We start from the raw sequence: 16,885 nt of genomic DNA on the forward strand, positions 1-16,885 counted from the left end.
TAATTGACTTCTGTGTGTCATAGTCTGTGGTTTAGGCACATGGCCATTTTCTTGTTTTATTGGTGTGGGAGGTTTTTTTTTTTTTTCTTTTTTTTTTTTAAATGTTTGGCTGTGTTGGGTCTTCGTTTCTGTGCGAGGGCTTTCTCTAGTTGCGGCAAGTGGGGACCACTCTTCATCGCGGTGCGCGGGCCTCTCACCATCGCGGCCTCTCTTGTTGCGGAGCACAGGCTCCAGACGCGCAGGCTCAGTAATTGTGGCTCACGGGCTCAGTTGCTCCGTGGCATGTGGGATCTTCCCAGACCAGGGCTCGAACCCATGTCCCCTGCATTGGCAGGCAGATTCTCAACCACTGCGCCACCAGGGAAGCCCGGTGTGGGAGGTTTTTTCCCTCCTGTTTTCCATTATGTCTCTGAGCTTTAAGGGACTGGAGTCAAGCAAAAGTTCCTTTACACACATATCTTTGAACGGAAGTCATTCAAATGCTTCTGGACAGTTGGGAATGTCTATTGTTTCCTGTCTTCCCAGAGTATAGCCCAGGGCTGGTGAGGAGTAAATGTATGCTGAAACCCTCATCTTCTCATATTTCCCTGTTAAATATTCCCCTACCTCTTTTATCTACGCTGGGGCTGTTCTCACACGTACTACCATTATCTCTTCTTTGGTGACTGCACCAGCCTCCAAACTGGCCTCCTCTCATCTGGCCTTGCTCCCCTTGAATTCTTTCTCCAGTTTGCAGCAGAATGATCTTATTATATCACAGACCTGAGCATGCCACTCAAAGGAGCCCTTTATTCTTACGATAAGGTCCAGAGCAGGCACATAGGAGGCATTCAATAAATATTTGTTAAGTGAAAGACCATGGGGCATTAGGAGCTTCAGGCCCTAAGATGGAACCCTAAGGTCTTTGAGTTATCTTATCTCCTTTGGCAGTTTATTAAATCTTTCTTTGCTTCAGCTTTTCTGTACATAAATACCTGCTTATGACCATAAAACAAATGCAAGATAGTGGATGAATGTGTTAATTCATGTCTGCCAAGAGGCAGATGCCAAGGTAGGATTAGACATGCAAGGGATTTGTTGAGAACAGGAGCAAAGAAAGCTGGGAAGAGCCTCCCTACTGTATTGGAAGTCTGGCACTTGTGGAAGGAGAGAGGGAAGGAGGAGTTGCAGACCAGCTGCAGTTCCAAGAAGGTTTGGCCAGACCAATGGAAAGTCCTGTAACAAATTCGTCCATAGGGAGTATCCTGCCTCTGGCTAGAAAGGGCTCTCTTGGTATCCCCACCAACCTCACTCACTGGGCAGATGCAGCCTGCAGGAAGTATGGCCTCAACACCAATCAGGTGGTGGATCTAGAGGGGCTATAGCTCCCTGAGCAGAAGGTCCAACTGGTGCATTTATAGCCGCCACAAGTCAGAAGCCCTTAAAGTTAGGAGACAAGGCATTAAGTAAACACAAGAAAAAAAAAAGTCATCTTTCAGTTGTTCAAGTACTATCTAGCTTGTGGGTTTTATATCATAAACTCATCAGCCTTGCTTTTTTTTTTTTAACATCTTTATTGGAGTATAATTGCTTTTCAGTGCTGTGTTAGTTCCTGCTTTATAACAAAGTGAATCAGCTATACTTATACGTATATCTCCATATCTCCTCTCTCTTGCGTCTCCCTCCCACCCTCCCTATCCCACCCCTCTAGGTGGTCACAAAGCACCGAGCTAATCTCCCTGTAGCCTTGCTTTTTAAGTTTCTTCTTCCTACTACATTCCTTTTGTTCTTTTCACTACTCATCAGCACCTTTATGCAGAGGTTGGCAGGAACAGAGAAGCAAGAAGAATTCAGGCCATTTTTTTCTGCTATTGAGGACCAAATTGCTGGACCAAAAATACCACCTTCTTCACCTTTTTTTTAAGTCTTCATTTTTAGGAAATGCTTCTCTTTTCTTATTTAAATGCAGCAAAGTATCTATACAATCATTTATATCTAAAGATGATGTTAAATTATATTTTTCTGGATAAAGTCCCAGACCTCCATTAACACAGATAAAAGTAGTGATACTATGTTATTATTATCTCCTGTACTTCATCTTTTATTGGCATTTCCTTAAACTATTGATTTTCCTGTGGTTTTCAAATTCAAAATGAAAAGGATGCTCTGCCAAAGCCAATATCACCTGTGTTTCTTCCATACCCAGAAGAGAACAAGTTCTTAAGAGTGCTTTTATTTCTTAAAGCACTTAGGATTCATTCAGGAAGTTACTTGAGCTGGGGCCAGACAGAAGAGCAGACTATCCAACTCCTGACATTTTCCAGGGCTGTGTGTCCAGAACTTGGTGACCCAGTTCTTCTCAGTTGGCCTATATTCAGCTGAACAAGTCATCAGACTTATGAGGCATTTTGTTTTTTTTAAAACCAACAACCATTCTTATAAAGAAAATGAAGCATTAAATAAAATATGCCACTATAATCTTGTATAATCTTAAAAGCTGGCAGGACTGGTCTATAAAAACAAGCCTGAAAGCCAAGGCAAATAGGCCTACGAAGCAGTCAGACCTGGGGGGATGTTGCCTAAGGAGGCCCGCCATGTGGTAAGAGCCAAACCAAACTCTTGATTTGGATTTCTTACTTAAGCACATCTAACTGTGAGGAGAAAGGTATGATCACTGAAGGACGGAATTAGGGTGTGACAGAATGACTTCTTTTCCATACTTTCTTTAATGGTGGGCAGTATTTTTAAAGTTAGATATGAAACTGAATATAGTAGTTGAAGAGAGGATATTTTCATGTAGATGCGCATAGGTGTTCCAGGTTCCTCTTTTACTTAGAAGGCATATATTAAGCTTATTAATGTGCCCAATCTAGTCCTGGAGGCTATGGATGAGAGATGGTACACAATTTTTAAATTTAATCTTTACATTCTTATGAGGTCTACATTATTATCTCCATTTTACATATAAGCAAACTAAGTCTCAGATAGGTGAGAAAAGTTGCCTAAAACCATATAACTAGTCAGAGTTGGATTCAAGACTCAAACCCAACGTGTCTACCTCAAAACCCCAGCTCTTTCTGATGTACTGTACCATAATGCCTAAAAAGAAATAGAGAGAGGCAGGTCTTAATTTTCCAGTATTCACAGTTTGCTTGAGGAGAGAGATGAGTTTGTGAAATAACTACAGAATAGTTTTATATATTTTTTTAAGATTTTTTTTTAATGTGGACCATTTTTAAAGTCTTTATTGAATTTGTTAAAATATTGCTTCTGTTTTATGTTTTTTTGGTTTTGTGGCCACGAGGCATGTGGGATCTTAGCTCACCCACCAGGTATCAAACCCGCACCCCCTGCATTGGAAGGCGAAGTCTTAACCACTGGACAGCCAGGGAAGTCCCCAGAATAGTTTTATATTTATATAAAGTATAAATATATTTGAGTATGAGACTATAGTCTGAGGACTACAAAAAGAAAACACTATGTTGCTTCTCAGTTGGTAAACAGATTTCCCCTGTACCCCCTCTTCAGCTGCAGACCTTCCTCTTCCTGGCCTTCATACCCCTCAGAAACCTGGAAGCCCTCAGATGTGTATGCCCCTTACATTCTGTCACCACTCCCTGCCCTAATTTTGTCAGCTGTCACCCTACTGGTCCACCTCAGCCAAGCTGTCAGTATCTACCATCCATGTCTTCTCCCCATCGGGCCCTGCACTCCTGGGTCCATGCCTGCCCCCTCCTCAGGATCCCTGCTCCTTTGTAACTGCATCTGCAATCTTCACTGAGTTCCTTCTCCTCAGGCCCTGAAGATATTGAAATCTCTTCGAATTTACAAAAGCCCTCCATCAAACTGCCTCCTAATGAAACAGGAGGGAAGGGGGCAGGGCACAACCTTTAAAAGAATGATATAGCCATAGGACATGACAAAAACTGTTTAGAACTAACTAGATCCAAGATGGTGGAAGATTGGACTTCCAGTGGACCTTGAACCTCATTATACACTCACTGTAACACATCAGCATGCTAAGTGACACACCCACAGGTGCCATGACAGTTCCAAGGCTGACCATAAAAGGTCAACACGTGGCAGTGGCCCAATTCCTGGAAATTCCCACCCCTTCTCCAAAATAGTTGGAATACTCCTCCTACTCATTAGCCTATGAAATTACCCACCCCTATAAAAACTGACAACCCTGTACCCTGGTGCCTCTCGCCTTCTGAGACGGCCCATACTTTGTCCGTGGAGTGTGTTTCTCTCTAAATAAATCCACTTCTTACCCATCACTTTGTCTCTCACTGAATTCTTTCTGCGAGGAGACATCAAGAACCTGAGCTTCATTAAGTTCTGAGACCAGATGTGTGATCTCAATTAAAAGACCATGAGTTCAAGTCCCAATCTGAGTTGCGTGGTTTCTCTAATGCTAGCACTTTTGCATTCTTCATCCTCTCTAGGTCAAGCTTCTTGAGATTAGATTACTTTATTTCCCATGTATTCCTTAATTTATCTTATTCAAATTTCTATCCCCTGTCTCTAGCCAAGGCCACTTCATAATTACCAAATTTTAGTATCTTCAGAGTTGTCCATTTTCAGTCCTTTTCTACTAACCTGCTCCTCCTGGTTAAAATCTTCCTTTTTTTGTCATACTCTATATCACTCTTTGCTCTGGCTGCTTTCCCTCAGTCATTTCCTTCAACGTCATAGATACTATGATGCCCCCAGACTTTTGTCTTCACCTCTCTTGTTCTCGGTATAATCACACTTTCCCCTAACAAACTCATCTTCTTTCAGAGCTGGAATTCTCACTGATAATTCCGTATTCATTCAGTCCAGACCACTTCCCTGAACTCCAGCTTCTTTATACAGCCCCCATTCCGTGTCCCACAGTCTCTTCAAACTCAATGTGTCTAAAAGTAGAATTCCTTACCTTACATTCCAAACCTCTGACCACCTCCCCTGTTGCTCATCTTCATCAGCGTGACACCTCTGTGGACTAGTCTGCCTAAGTAAAACCTGAAAACTATCCAAGACACCTCTCTCCATCCTTCTCTCTCTCTTTCCCTGCTCTCAATCCCCTCCTAAGTATGACTCATAATGACCACATCCTCACACATAGTCTATTTCAGGTCCTTTTGTTTCACCAGGTCTTGATCTACTGAACAATCCCCTGACTTGTGTCCGAACTCTTCCTCCCCCAATCCACCCCTTATGTTGCTTCTGAATTACCATTACAAAGCCTATAATTTTGGAGTCCTTATCACCCATAGACATCGTTCCCAATGCCTTAGTATAGTATACAAATTCCTCTATTATCTAGCCCATTCTTATCTTTCTAACCCCATCATTTTACACTCTTCCCTATAACTGATTTACAGCATTTCCCCAGACTCATGCTTTCCTCTGCCCCTTTCCTTTGTACATGTTGTCCCTTCTCTCTGGGATTCCCCTCTCCCTCTTATTTTACCAGTGAGATTATTCGTTAGGAGCGATCTTAAATATTATTCTCTATACAACGCCCCCCCCCCCGATTCTTTTCATGAAGCCCACTACACCTTTCCCTGTGCAACCATCATTCCTTACGTACACGTCTATTGGTATATTTGTTCCAAAGGGTCACAACCTTTTCATTATGGGGCTGTCTTCTGCTCTAGACTGTGATCTCATTCAGAGTAGAGAACTCAATTTCATTTTCATCCAGCTGGATTTTCAACAGCACACCTAAATGTAGTGAAAGTTCTTTCACTACTCTCTTTAAGGTATTCTTAAATGTTAATTGCACTTATCTAAATCAGTTAATTCTGTATCATAATAAATTCTTCATTAAATAGCTTTCTGTTGGTTTCTGTGTGTATGTCTTATCTACCCTTCTAGATTATCAAATTTTGGAGTCTTTTACTTTTACCAATTATCTTAGGGTGGATCAGGACTCTTGTAAAGCTAGATAGCCAGACCAAGATATTGGAAGTATTTTTTACTAGGCCTGTGATCTGTTACTGGGCTAGGAAATTCGTAGGTAAATCATGAAACCAAACACTTTTTATGATTATTATAGGATTCTGAACCAAATAAGGAGAAAAAAGTTTGATTTTGAGCTAATTAATTCATAGTCCCATTTCTCATATATTAATCCATTGGCTTTGCACTCAGAGCTTTTGTTTGTCACTTTGAGTGTCTCATAACATAGTATTTCTGTTATTACTATCTGGTAAATTCTCATGTTAAGTGTAGTCATTGATTTTTAATTCTTCTAACAAAATTTAATGAAAATTTATGTATGTTTTATCCTATTGCATTGATGCCTCCCGATAAGCAGTGACATCTTCTAGAGGAAAGGGTCAGGAGCTGGTGTGTTGGGGTCAATCAGAGTCAGGGGACACCCCAAGTTCAATGTCCAAGTTGGAGCAGGACAATCAGCATAGGATCTAAAGGGAGGAACGCAGGAAGTCTGAGAAAGCAGGACAAGAAGATCCATGTTCCAGGTTCATGGTCCAGAGACAAGGAGAGCATCTGGACACCTCCAGAGCAGTCTGGCTGTCTCTGCAGCATCATGCTCAGCTGCTGCTTCCCTACAGGCTCCCGGCAAAATCTGCCTTGAATCAAAGGATTGATTAGTCCACCTTGCCTAGAGAAAATGCAGTTGTTCAAAAGATGGAACTTTTTAGGTCCTGAGGGTTTTTCACAGTTCTGGAAAACTTACTTCAACTATTTATCCAGATGCAGATTCCTTGGATCATCGTTTTAGAATGAACTTTATTAACTAGGCTTGATCCAGGAAAATTCTATAATCAGTTATGTTATTAAGAAACTTCATTTTCATTTGAGGCATTCCTTTCTTCCTTCATTTATTCATTTCTGGGACTTGATCCAAACCTTATATAAAACATACACAGAAAGAGAGAAAACAAGTGGCCTCTTTATATAAACTATTCAAGAAGGAAATGAAGCCACCCAAATGTGGCCTATGCCATCTGTGGTCTGTGATAAATAGCAAAACTACAGTTATGTTTTTTCTTTAAATGTTAACTATAAAATATAAAATCCTTTTTATCAGCACCAGATGTCAAGCATGCATATTAAAATGACATGGTTTATTAAATAACATCACTTTAGACTCACTGAACTAGTAAAGACTATTTTTTTTTTTTTTGCATTTAGGTTAAATGTCTGAAATTATGCATTACTTACTACTTTTATTCAAATATGTGAATACTAATATACATATTCCAAAATTTAAATTTATAAGTAGAAAGATTCATACATCATGGGCTGAATCAAAATATTTTTCAATCCATAAAAGTAGATTTTCATTTGACTCCTATGTTTAAGATTTACTGAAATTTTCATATAGCACTGAAAATAAGCATTACTTTCTATATCTCAAGTCTAAAGGAAATCAGTGAAGATCAAATAAAAATAAAGAGTAGGTTTAAAATTATGTTATGAATTCTCTCTAGCCTTTTTAACAGTTTTTTATTTGGCTTTCATAGTGTACTTATTTGTGAGGAAATCTGTTATCTTCTGTTTCTCCCCACACCCCCACTAAGAGTTACTACAGGCTTTTCTCAGCCTGAGTCAGGGAAGCGATAGCTTTGACAATTAGGTAGGAACCACTATAAGGAATTTTTACAGAAATCAAAAGTTTTGGAAACTTCTCTACAAGGCTATTCTTGGAATATTTTGAATTCAAATTTAAAGTCAGTAATGAGAATTTAGTATGGCAATTAAGGAACAGTAAATTTTCATCTTATTTCTTCATGAACTGATACTCTGGTTGAAACTTTTCTCTTAGCAGGGCTCCTTAAAATGACTCTGGAATTGGAGATTACAATGCTTTTACATATTTCCTTTTCTCTTTCATTTTTACATATAGTTTGTGCATAATCTTTTAAGTAGCTAACATGAGAGAGATTAGGAAAAGTTTCTTTCTGAGATATATATTCACCTACATCACAGTCAGTGAGTCTTAAATTATTTGGGCCAAAGTCAGTGTGTAATACTCACATCCCTTATATTTGTCCAAGGAAACCAGCTTTCCAGTGGTAATCTGGTGATTAACCTTATCTGCTCATTGCTACTTAGACATTATTCTGTAATGTTTAAGTCAGGGTCACCGCTGAGTATAATTTGCTGAGTTTAAAACCAACAGGTGTATTCTGGACAAAGTAAAGAGCAAATAGTAAAATGGCTTACATGTTTTCCTAAGAGTTTATTTACTTTGGGATTTTATCTAATGCTTTTAGTTTTAAAGGATTACTACGAGGGCACTAGGAACAAATGGGCCCTTTGTGTTTCAGGAGCAGCAGGTGTTGAAACAGCTTTTTGGTTTGACTTGGACAATAGTAGTCGATGTATTTATTGACTTGATTGATCATCACAAGCTCCACGGGCCATCGCCTCCCAATAAAAAATTATCTGGATGTTTTTATGGTTATCTAGTATTGTTCTATTCATTTAGTCTGCGTATTTGTCTATGATACATATCTGGGTAAATTTGTTCCAAAAAGCAATTGTGTACTAAATTCATGTTCATAAAACAAATTCCTAAATGTTGTTATTCTTAGACTCTGTGAACATGGATTTATAATTACTATGGCTTTAACGGTATTAAAAACTTAACACCTTCTGAGGATCTCACCAAACGAGGCAAGTGACTCAAACATACTTCAAAGGAATTTACTAGGATTTATCCATGAGTTAATCTAATCATTGTAGAGTTCCCGAATCTCCAGAGGGATAATTACCTGCCCTCAGCCATCTATACAACAGAGAGAAAGGGTCAAACACCCAGCATAGTGCTAGACATGAGTGTTTCTATATGTTGACTAAACACTCAACAAATAATAAAATATCCAGAGAAATAACCCATTGGTTGTCTAGAGACTTTTAATCTAATTGCCCTGGCATCAGTGAATGACATTATCCCACATTTTCTCCAAAGAGCACGCTTCCTTCTTTATGTTTCTGGAGCTGACTATAATCTCATGATGACTTTAGGGAGTATAAATAATTATCTCCAGGTTAGTGGCAGTTCCCTTATTATGTACCCATAAGTCACATTTTGGATCTTAGAGCTATTCTATTTGGATTTCCGAACAGAGGGGTTTGAAGTATAAGATAGTGGGAGGTTACATAAGACAAGTGGCAATAGACTATGTGCATCTAATTTTTGTGTGTTTTTCTTTTTAATTGTAGAAAAATACACATAACATAAAAAGTATTATCTTAACCATTTTAAGTGTACAATCTAGTGGCATAAGTACATTGTTGTGCAACCATCACCACCTCCATCTCCAGAGCTCTTTTCACCTTGCAAAACTGTGCCCATTAAACAACAGCTCCCCATTCCCTCTTCCTCACAGCTCCTGTCATCTAGTGATTTTTTTTAAAACATCTTTATTGAAGTATAATTGCTTTACAATGCTGTGTTAGTTTCTGCTTTATAACAAAGTGAATCAGTTATATATATACATATGTTCCCATATCTCTTCCCTCTTGCATCTCCCTCCCTCCCACCCTCCCCATCCCACCCTTCTAGGTGGTCACAAAGCACCGAGCTGATCTCCCTGTGCTATGCGGCTGCTTCCCACTAGCTATCTATTTTACATTTGGTAGTGTATATATGTCCATGACACTCTCTCACCCTGTCACATCTCACCCCTCCCCCTCCCCATATCCTCAAGTCCATTCTCTAGTAGGTCTGTGTCTTTATTCCCATCTTGCCACTAGGTTCTTCATGACCTTTTTTTTTTTTTCCCTTAGATTCCATATATATGTGTTAGCATACTGTATTTCTTTTTCTCTTTCTGACTTACTTCACTCTGTATGACAGACTCTAACTCCATCCACCTCATTACAAATACCTCCATTTCATTTCTTTTTATGGCTGAGTAATATTCCATTGTATATATGTGCCACATCTTCTTTATCCATTCATCCGATGATGGGCACCTAGGTTGCTTCCATGTCCTGGCTATTGTAAACAGAGCTGCAATGAATATTTTGGTACATAACTCTTTCTGAATTACGGTTTTCTCAGGGTATATGCCCAGTAGTGGGATTGCTGGGTCATATGGTAGTTCTATTTTTAGTTTTTTAAGGAACCTCCATACTGTTCTCCATAGTGGCTGTATCAAATTACATTCCCACCAAAAGTGCAAGAGGGTTCCCTTTTCTCCACACCCTCTCCAGCATTTATTGTTTCTAGATTTTTTGATGATGGCCATTCTGACCGGTGTGAGATGATACCTCATTGTAGTTTTGATTTGCATTTCTCTAATGATTAATGATGTTGAGCATTCTTTCATGTGTCTGTTGGCAATCTGTATATCTTCTTTGGAGAAATGTCTATTTAGGTCTTCTGCCCATTTTTGGATTGGGTTGTTTGTTTTTTTGTTATTGAGCTGCATGAGCTCCTTGTAAATCTTGGAGATTAATCCTTTGTCAGTTGCTTCATTTGCAAATATTTTCTCCCATTCTGAGGGTTGTCTTTTGGTCTTGTTTATGGTTTCCTTTGCTGTGCAAAAGCTTTTAAGTTTCATTAGGTCCCATTTGTTTATTTGTGTTTTTATTTCCATTTCTCTAGGAGCTGGGTCAAAAAGGATCTTGCTGTGATTTATGTCATAGAGTGGTCTGCCTATGTTTTCCTCTAAGAGTTTGATAGTGTCTGGCCTTACACTTAGGTCTTTAATCCATTTTGAGTTTATTTTTGTGTATGGTGTCAGGGAGTGTTCTAATTTCATACTTTTACATGTACTTGTCCAATTTTCCCAGCACCACTTATTGAAGAGGCTGTCTTTTCTCCACTGTATATGCTTGCCTTCTTTATCAAAGATAAGGTGACCATATGTGTGTGGGCTTATCTCTGGGCTTCCTATCCTGTTCCATTGATCTATATTTCTGTTTTTGTGCCAGTACCAAACTGTCTTGATTACTGTAGCTTTGTAATATAGTCTGAAGTCAGGGAGCCTGATTCCTCCAGCTCCATTTTTCGTTCTCAAGATTGCTGTGGCTATTTGGGGTCTTTTGTGTTTCCATACCAATTGTGAAATTTTTTGTTCTAGCTCTGTGAAAAATGCCAGTGGTAGTTTGATAGGGATTGCATTGAATCTGTAGATTGCTTTGGGTAGTAGAGTCATTTTCACAATGTTGATTCTTCCAATCCAAGAACATGGTATATCTCTCCATCTGTTTGTATCATCTTTAATTTCTTTCATCAGTGTCCTATAATTTTCTGCATACAGGTCTTTTGTCTCCTTAGGTAGGTTTATTCCTAGATATTTTATTCTTTTTGTTGCAATGGTAAATGGGAGTGTTTTCTTAATTTCACTTTCAGATTTTTCATCATTAGTGTATAGGTATGCAAGAGATTTCTGTGCATTAATTTTGTATCCTGCTACTTTACCAAATTCATTGATTAGCTCTAGTAGTTTTCTGGTAGCATCTTTAGGATTCTCTATGTATAGTATCATGTCATCTGCAAACAGTGACAGCTTTACTTCTTCTTTTCTGATTTGGATTCCTTTTATTTCTTTTTCTTCTCTGATTACTGTGGCTAACACTTCCAAAACTATGTTGAATAATAGTGGTGAGAGTGGGCAACCTTGTCTAGTTCCTGATCTTAGTGGAAATGGTTTCAGTTTTTCACCATTGAGGACAATGTTGGCTGTGGGTTTGTCATATATGGCCTTTATTATGTTGAGGAAAGTTCCCTCTATGCCTACTTTCTGCAGGGCTTTTATCATAAATGGGTGTTGAATTTTGTCAAAAGCTTTCTCTGCATCTATTGAGATGATCATATGGTTTTTCTCCTTCAGTTTGTTAATATGATGTATCACGTTGATTGATTTGCATATATTGAAGAATCCTTGCATTCCTGGAATAAACCCCACTTGATCATGGTGTATGATCCCTTTAATGTGCTGTTGGATTCTGTTTGCTAGTATTTTGTTGAGGATTTTTGCATCTATGGTCATCAGTGATATTGGCCTGTAGTTTTCTTTCTTTGTGACATCTTTGTCTGGTTTTGTTATCAGGGTGATGGTGGCCTCGTAGAATGAGTTGGGGAGTGTTCCTCCCTCTGCAATATTTTGGAAGAGTTTGAGAAGGATAGGTGTTAGCTCTTCTCTAAATGTTTGATAGAATTCACCTGTGAAACCATCTTGTCCTGGGCTTTTGTGTGTTGGAAGATTTTTAATCACAGTTTCAATTTCAGTGCTTGTGGTTGGTCTGTTCATATTTTCTATTTCTTCCTGGTTCAGTCTCGGCAGGTTGTGCATTTCTAAGAATCTGTCCATTTCTTCCAGGTTGTCCATTTTATTGGCATAGATTTGCTTGTAGTAATCTCTCATGATCGTTTGTATTTCTGCAGTGTCAGTGGTTACTTCTCCTTTTTCATTTCTAATTCTATTGATTTGAGTCTTCTCCCTTTTTCTCTTGATGAGTCTGGCTAATGGTTTATCAATTTTGTTTATCTTCTCAAAGAACCAGCTTTTAGTTTCATTGATTTTTGCTATTGTTTCCTTCATTTCTTTTTCATTTATTTCTGATCTGATCTTTATGATTTCTTTCCTTCTGCTAGCTTTGGGGTTTTTTTGCTCTTCTTTCTCTAATTGCTTTAGGTGCAAGGTTAGGTTGTTTATTCGAGATGTTTCCTGTTTCTTGAGGTAGGCTTGTATTGCTATAAACTTCCCTCTTAGCACTGCTTTTGCTGCGTCCCATAGGTTTTGGGTCGTCGTGTCTCCATTGTCATTTGTTTCTAGGTATTTTTTGATTTCCCCTTTGATTTCTTCAGTGATCACTTCGTTATTAAGTAGTGTATTGTGTAGCCTCCATGTATTTGTATTTTTTACAGATCTTTTCCTGTAATTGATATCTAGTCTCATAGCGTTGTGGTCGGAAAAGATACTTGATACGATTTCAATTTTCTTAAATTTACCAAGGCTTGATTTGTGACCCAAGATATGATCTATCCTGGAGAATGTTCCATGAACACTTAAGAAAAATGTGTATTCTGTTGTTTTTGGGTGGAATGTCCTATAAATATCAATTAAGTCCATCTTGTTTAATGTATCATTTAAAGCTTGTGTTTCCTTATTTATTTTCATTTTGGATGATCTGTCCATTGGTGAAAGTGGGGTGTTAAAGTCCCCTACTATGATTGTGTTGCTGTCGATTTCCCCTTTTATGGCTGTTAGTATTTGCCTTATGTATTGAGGTGCTCCTATGTTGGGTGCATAAATATTTACAATTGTTATACCTTCCTCTTGGATCGATCCCTTGATCATTATATAGTGTCCTTCTTTGTCTCTTGTAATAGTCTTCATTTTAAAGTCTATTTTACCTGATATGAGAATTGCTACTCCAGCTTTCTTTTGATTTCCATTTGCATGGAATATCTTTTTCCATCCCCTCACTTTCAGTCTGTATGTGTCTCTAGGTCTGAAGTGGGTCTCTTGTAGACAGCATATATATGGGTCTTGTTTTTGTATCCATTCAGCCAGCCTGTGTCTTTTGGTGGGAGCATTTAATCCATTTACATTCAAGGTAATTATCGATATGTATGTTCCTATTCCCATTTTCTTAAATGTTTTGGGTTTGTTATTGTAGGTGTTTTCCTTCTCTTGTGTTTCTTGCCTAGAGAAGTTCCTTTAGCATTTGTTGTAAAGCTGGTTTGGTGGTGCTGAACTCTCTCAGCTTTTGCTTGTCTGTAAAGGTTTTAATTTCTCCATCACATCTGAATGAGATCCTTGCTGGGTAGAGTAATCTTTTTCTCCTTCATCACTTTAAGTATATCCTGCCACTCCCTTCTGGCTTGCAGAGTTTCTGCTGAAAGATCAGATGTTAACCTTATGGGGATTCCCTTGTGTGTTATTTGTTGTTTTTCCCTTGCTGCTTTTAATATGTTTTCCTTATATTTAATTTTTGACAGTTTGATTAATATGTGTCTTGGCGTGTTTCTCCTTGGGTTTATCCTGTATGGGACTCTCTGTGCTTCCAGGACTTGATTAACTATTTCCTTTCCCATATTAGGGAAGTTTTCAACTATAATCTCTTCAAATATTTTCTCAGTCCCTTTCTTTTTCTCTTCTTCTTCTGGGACCCCTATGATTGGAATGTTGGTGCGTTTAATGTTGTCCCAGAGGTCTCTGAGACTGTCCTCAGTTCTTTTCATTCTTTTTTCTTTATTCTGCTCTGCAGTAGTTATTTCCACTATTTTATCTTCCAGGTCACTTATCCGTTCTTCTGCCTCAATTATTCTGCTATTGATCCCGTCTAGAGTATTTTAAATTTTATTTATTGTGTTTTTCATCGTTGCTTGGTTCCTCTTTAGTTCTTCTACGTCCTTGTTAAATGTTTCTTGCATTTTGTCTATTCTATTTCCAATATTTTGGATCATCTTTACTATCATTATTCTGAATTCTTTTTCAGGTAGACTGCCTATTTCCTCTTCATTTGTTAGGTCTGGTGTGTTTTGACCCTGCTCCTTCACCTGCTGTGTGGTTTTTTGTCTTCTCATTTTGCTTATCTTACTGTGTTTGGGGTCTCCTTTTCACAGGCTGCAGGTTCGTAGTTCCCATTGTTTTTGGTATCTGTCCCCAGTGGCTAAGATTGGTTCAGTGGGTTGTGTAGGCTTCCTGGTGGAGGGGACTAGTGCCTGTGTTCTGGTGGATGAGGGTTGGATCTTGTCTTTCTGGTGGGCACATCCGCGTCTGGTGGTGTGTTTTGGGGTGTCTGTGGCCTTATTATGATTTTAGGCAGCCTCTCTGCTAATGGATGGGGCTGTGTTCCTGTCTTGCTAGTTGTTTGGCATAGGGTGTCCAGCACTGTAGCTTGCTGGTCGTTGAGTGAAGCTGGGTCTTGATGTTGAGATGGCGATCTCTGAGAGATTTTTGCCGTTTAGTATTACGTGGAGCTGGGAGGTCTCTTGTGGACCAGTGTCCTGAAGTTGGCTCTCCCACCTCAGAGGCACAGCCCTGATGCCTGGCTGGAGCACCAAGAGCCTTTCATCCACACAGCTCAGAGTAAAAGGGAGAAAAAATAGAAAGAAAGAAAGAGGATAAAATAAAATAAAATAAAGCTATTATAATAAAAAATAAGAAAAAAATGATTAAGAATAAATTTATTAAGAAAAAAAGAATTTTTTTAATTTTTAAAAATAGATTTATTAATTTTTTATAATAAAAATAAGAAAAAAATTAAGAAAAAATTTATTAAGGAAAAAAATTTTTTTAATTTTTTAAAATAAAAAATATGAAAAAACTTATTAAAATATTTTTTTAAATATTTTTTAAAAATAGAAAATAAGGAAAAAATTATTAAGAAAACATTTATTAGGGAAAAAAAATTTTTAAGTAAAAAAAAAAAAAATGGACGGACCTAACCCTAGGACTAACGGTGAGAGCAAAGCTATACAGACAAAATCTCACCCAGAAGCATACACATATACACTCACAAAAAAAGGAAAAGGGGAAAAATTAATATATCCTGCTCCCAAATTCCACCTCCTAAATTTGGGATGATTCGTTGTCTATTCAGGTATTCAATCGATACAGGCACATCAAGTTGTTTGTGGAGCTTTAATCCGCTGCTTCTGAGGCTGCTGGGAGAGATTTCCCTTTCTCTTCTTTGTTCGTACAGCTCCCGGGGTTCAGCTTTGGATTTGGACCCGCCTCTGCATGTAGGTCGCCTGAGGGCGTCTGTTTCCCCGCCCAGACAGAACGGGGTTAAAGGAGCAGCTGATTCGGGGGCTCTGGCTCAGTTAGGCCGGGGCGGGGGGGGGGGGGGGGGGGAGGGAGCGGTACGGAGGAGGCGGGGCGAGCCTGCGGCGTCAGAGGCCGGCGTGACGTTGCACCAGCCTGAGGCACGCAGTGCGTTCTCCCGGGGAAGTTGTCCCTGGATCACGGGAGCCTGGCCGTGGCAGGCTGCACAGGCTCCCGGGAGGGGCGGTGTGGAGAGTGACCTGTGCTTGCACACAGGCTTCTTGGTGGCGACAGTAGCAGCCTTAGCGTCTCATGCCCGTCTCTGGGGTCCGCGCTGATAGCCGCGGCTCACGCCCATCTCTGGAGTTCGTTTAGGCGGGGCTCTGAATCCCCTCTCCTTGCGCGCCACGAAACAAAGAGGCAAGAAAAAGTCTCTTGCCTCTTCGGCAGCTGCAGACTTTTTCCTGGACTCCCTCCCGGCTAGCCGTGGCGCACTAACCCCTTCAGGCTGTGTTCACGCAGCCAACCCCAGTCCTCTCCCTGCGATCCGACCTCCGAAGCCCAAGCCTCAGCTTCCAGCCCCCGCCCGCCCCAGCAGGTGAGCAGACAAGCCTCTCGGGCTGGTGAGTGCTGCTCAGCGCCGAGCCTCTGTGCGGGAATCTCTCCGCTTTTCCCTCTGCATCCCTGTTGCTGTGGGGTCCGCGCTGAGAGCCGCAGCTCACGCCCATCTCTGGAGCTTGTTTAGGCGGCGCTCTGAATCCCCTCTCCTTGCGCGCCACGAAACAAAGAGGCAAGAAAAAGTCCCTTTCCTCTTCGGCAGCTGCAGACTTTTTCCCAGACTCCCTCCCGGCTAGCCTTGGCACACTAGCCCCTTCAGGCTGTGTTCACGCCGCCAACCCCAGTCCTCTCCCTGCGATCCGACCTCCAAAGCCTGAGCCTCAGCTCCCAGCCCCGCCCGCCCCGGCGGGTGAGCAGACAAGCCTCTGGGGCTGGTGAGTGCTGGTCGGGCACTGATCCTCCGTGCGGGAATCTCTCCGCTTTGCCCTCCGCACCCCTGTGGCTGCGCTCTCCTCCGTGGCTCCGAAGCTTCCCCCCTCTGCCACCCGCAGTCTCCGCCCGCAAAGGGGCTCCTAGTGTGTGGAAACCTTTCCTCCTTCACAGCTCCCTCCCACTGGTGCAGGTCCCGTCCCTATTCTTTTGTCTCTGTTATTTCT

The 16,885-nt window shown here is 40.3% G+C and overlaps 1 protein-coding gene and 1 long non-coding RNA gene across 2 annotated transcripts in view; both read left to right on the forward strand.

Annotated features, from left to right (window-relative positions):
• The window catches only part of STARD13 (StAR related lipid transfer domain containing 13), a 383,589-nt gene that overhangs the window by 65,728 nt on the left and 300,976 nt on the right, over positions 1–16,885 (forward strand). The window lies entirely within an intron of this gene.
• LOC309647962 lies at positions 14,073–15,204 on the forward strand. Its single transcript, XR_014256419.1, has 2 exons — positions 14,073–14,505; positions 15,014–15,204. It is a non-coding gene; the product is annotated as an uncharacterized lncRNA (long non-coding RNA).

This window comes from Balaenoptera physalus (genome assembly GCF_965194825.1).
Source record: "Balaenoptera physalus genome assembly, chromosome: 18".
Lineage (NCBI taxonomy): Eukaryota > Metazoa > Chordata > Mammalia > Artiodactyla > Balaenopteridae > Balaenoptera > Balaenoptera physalus.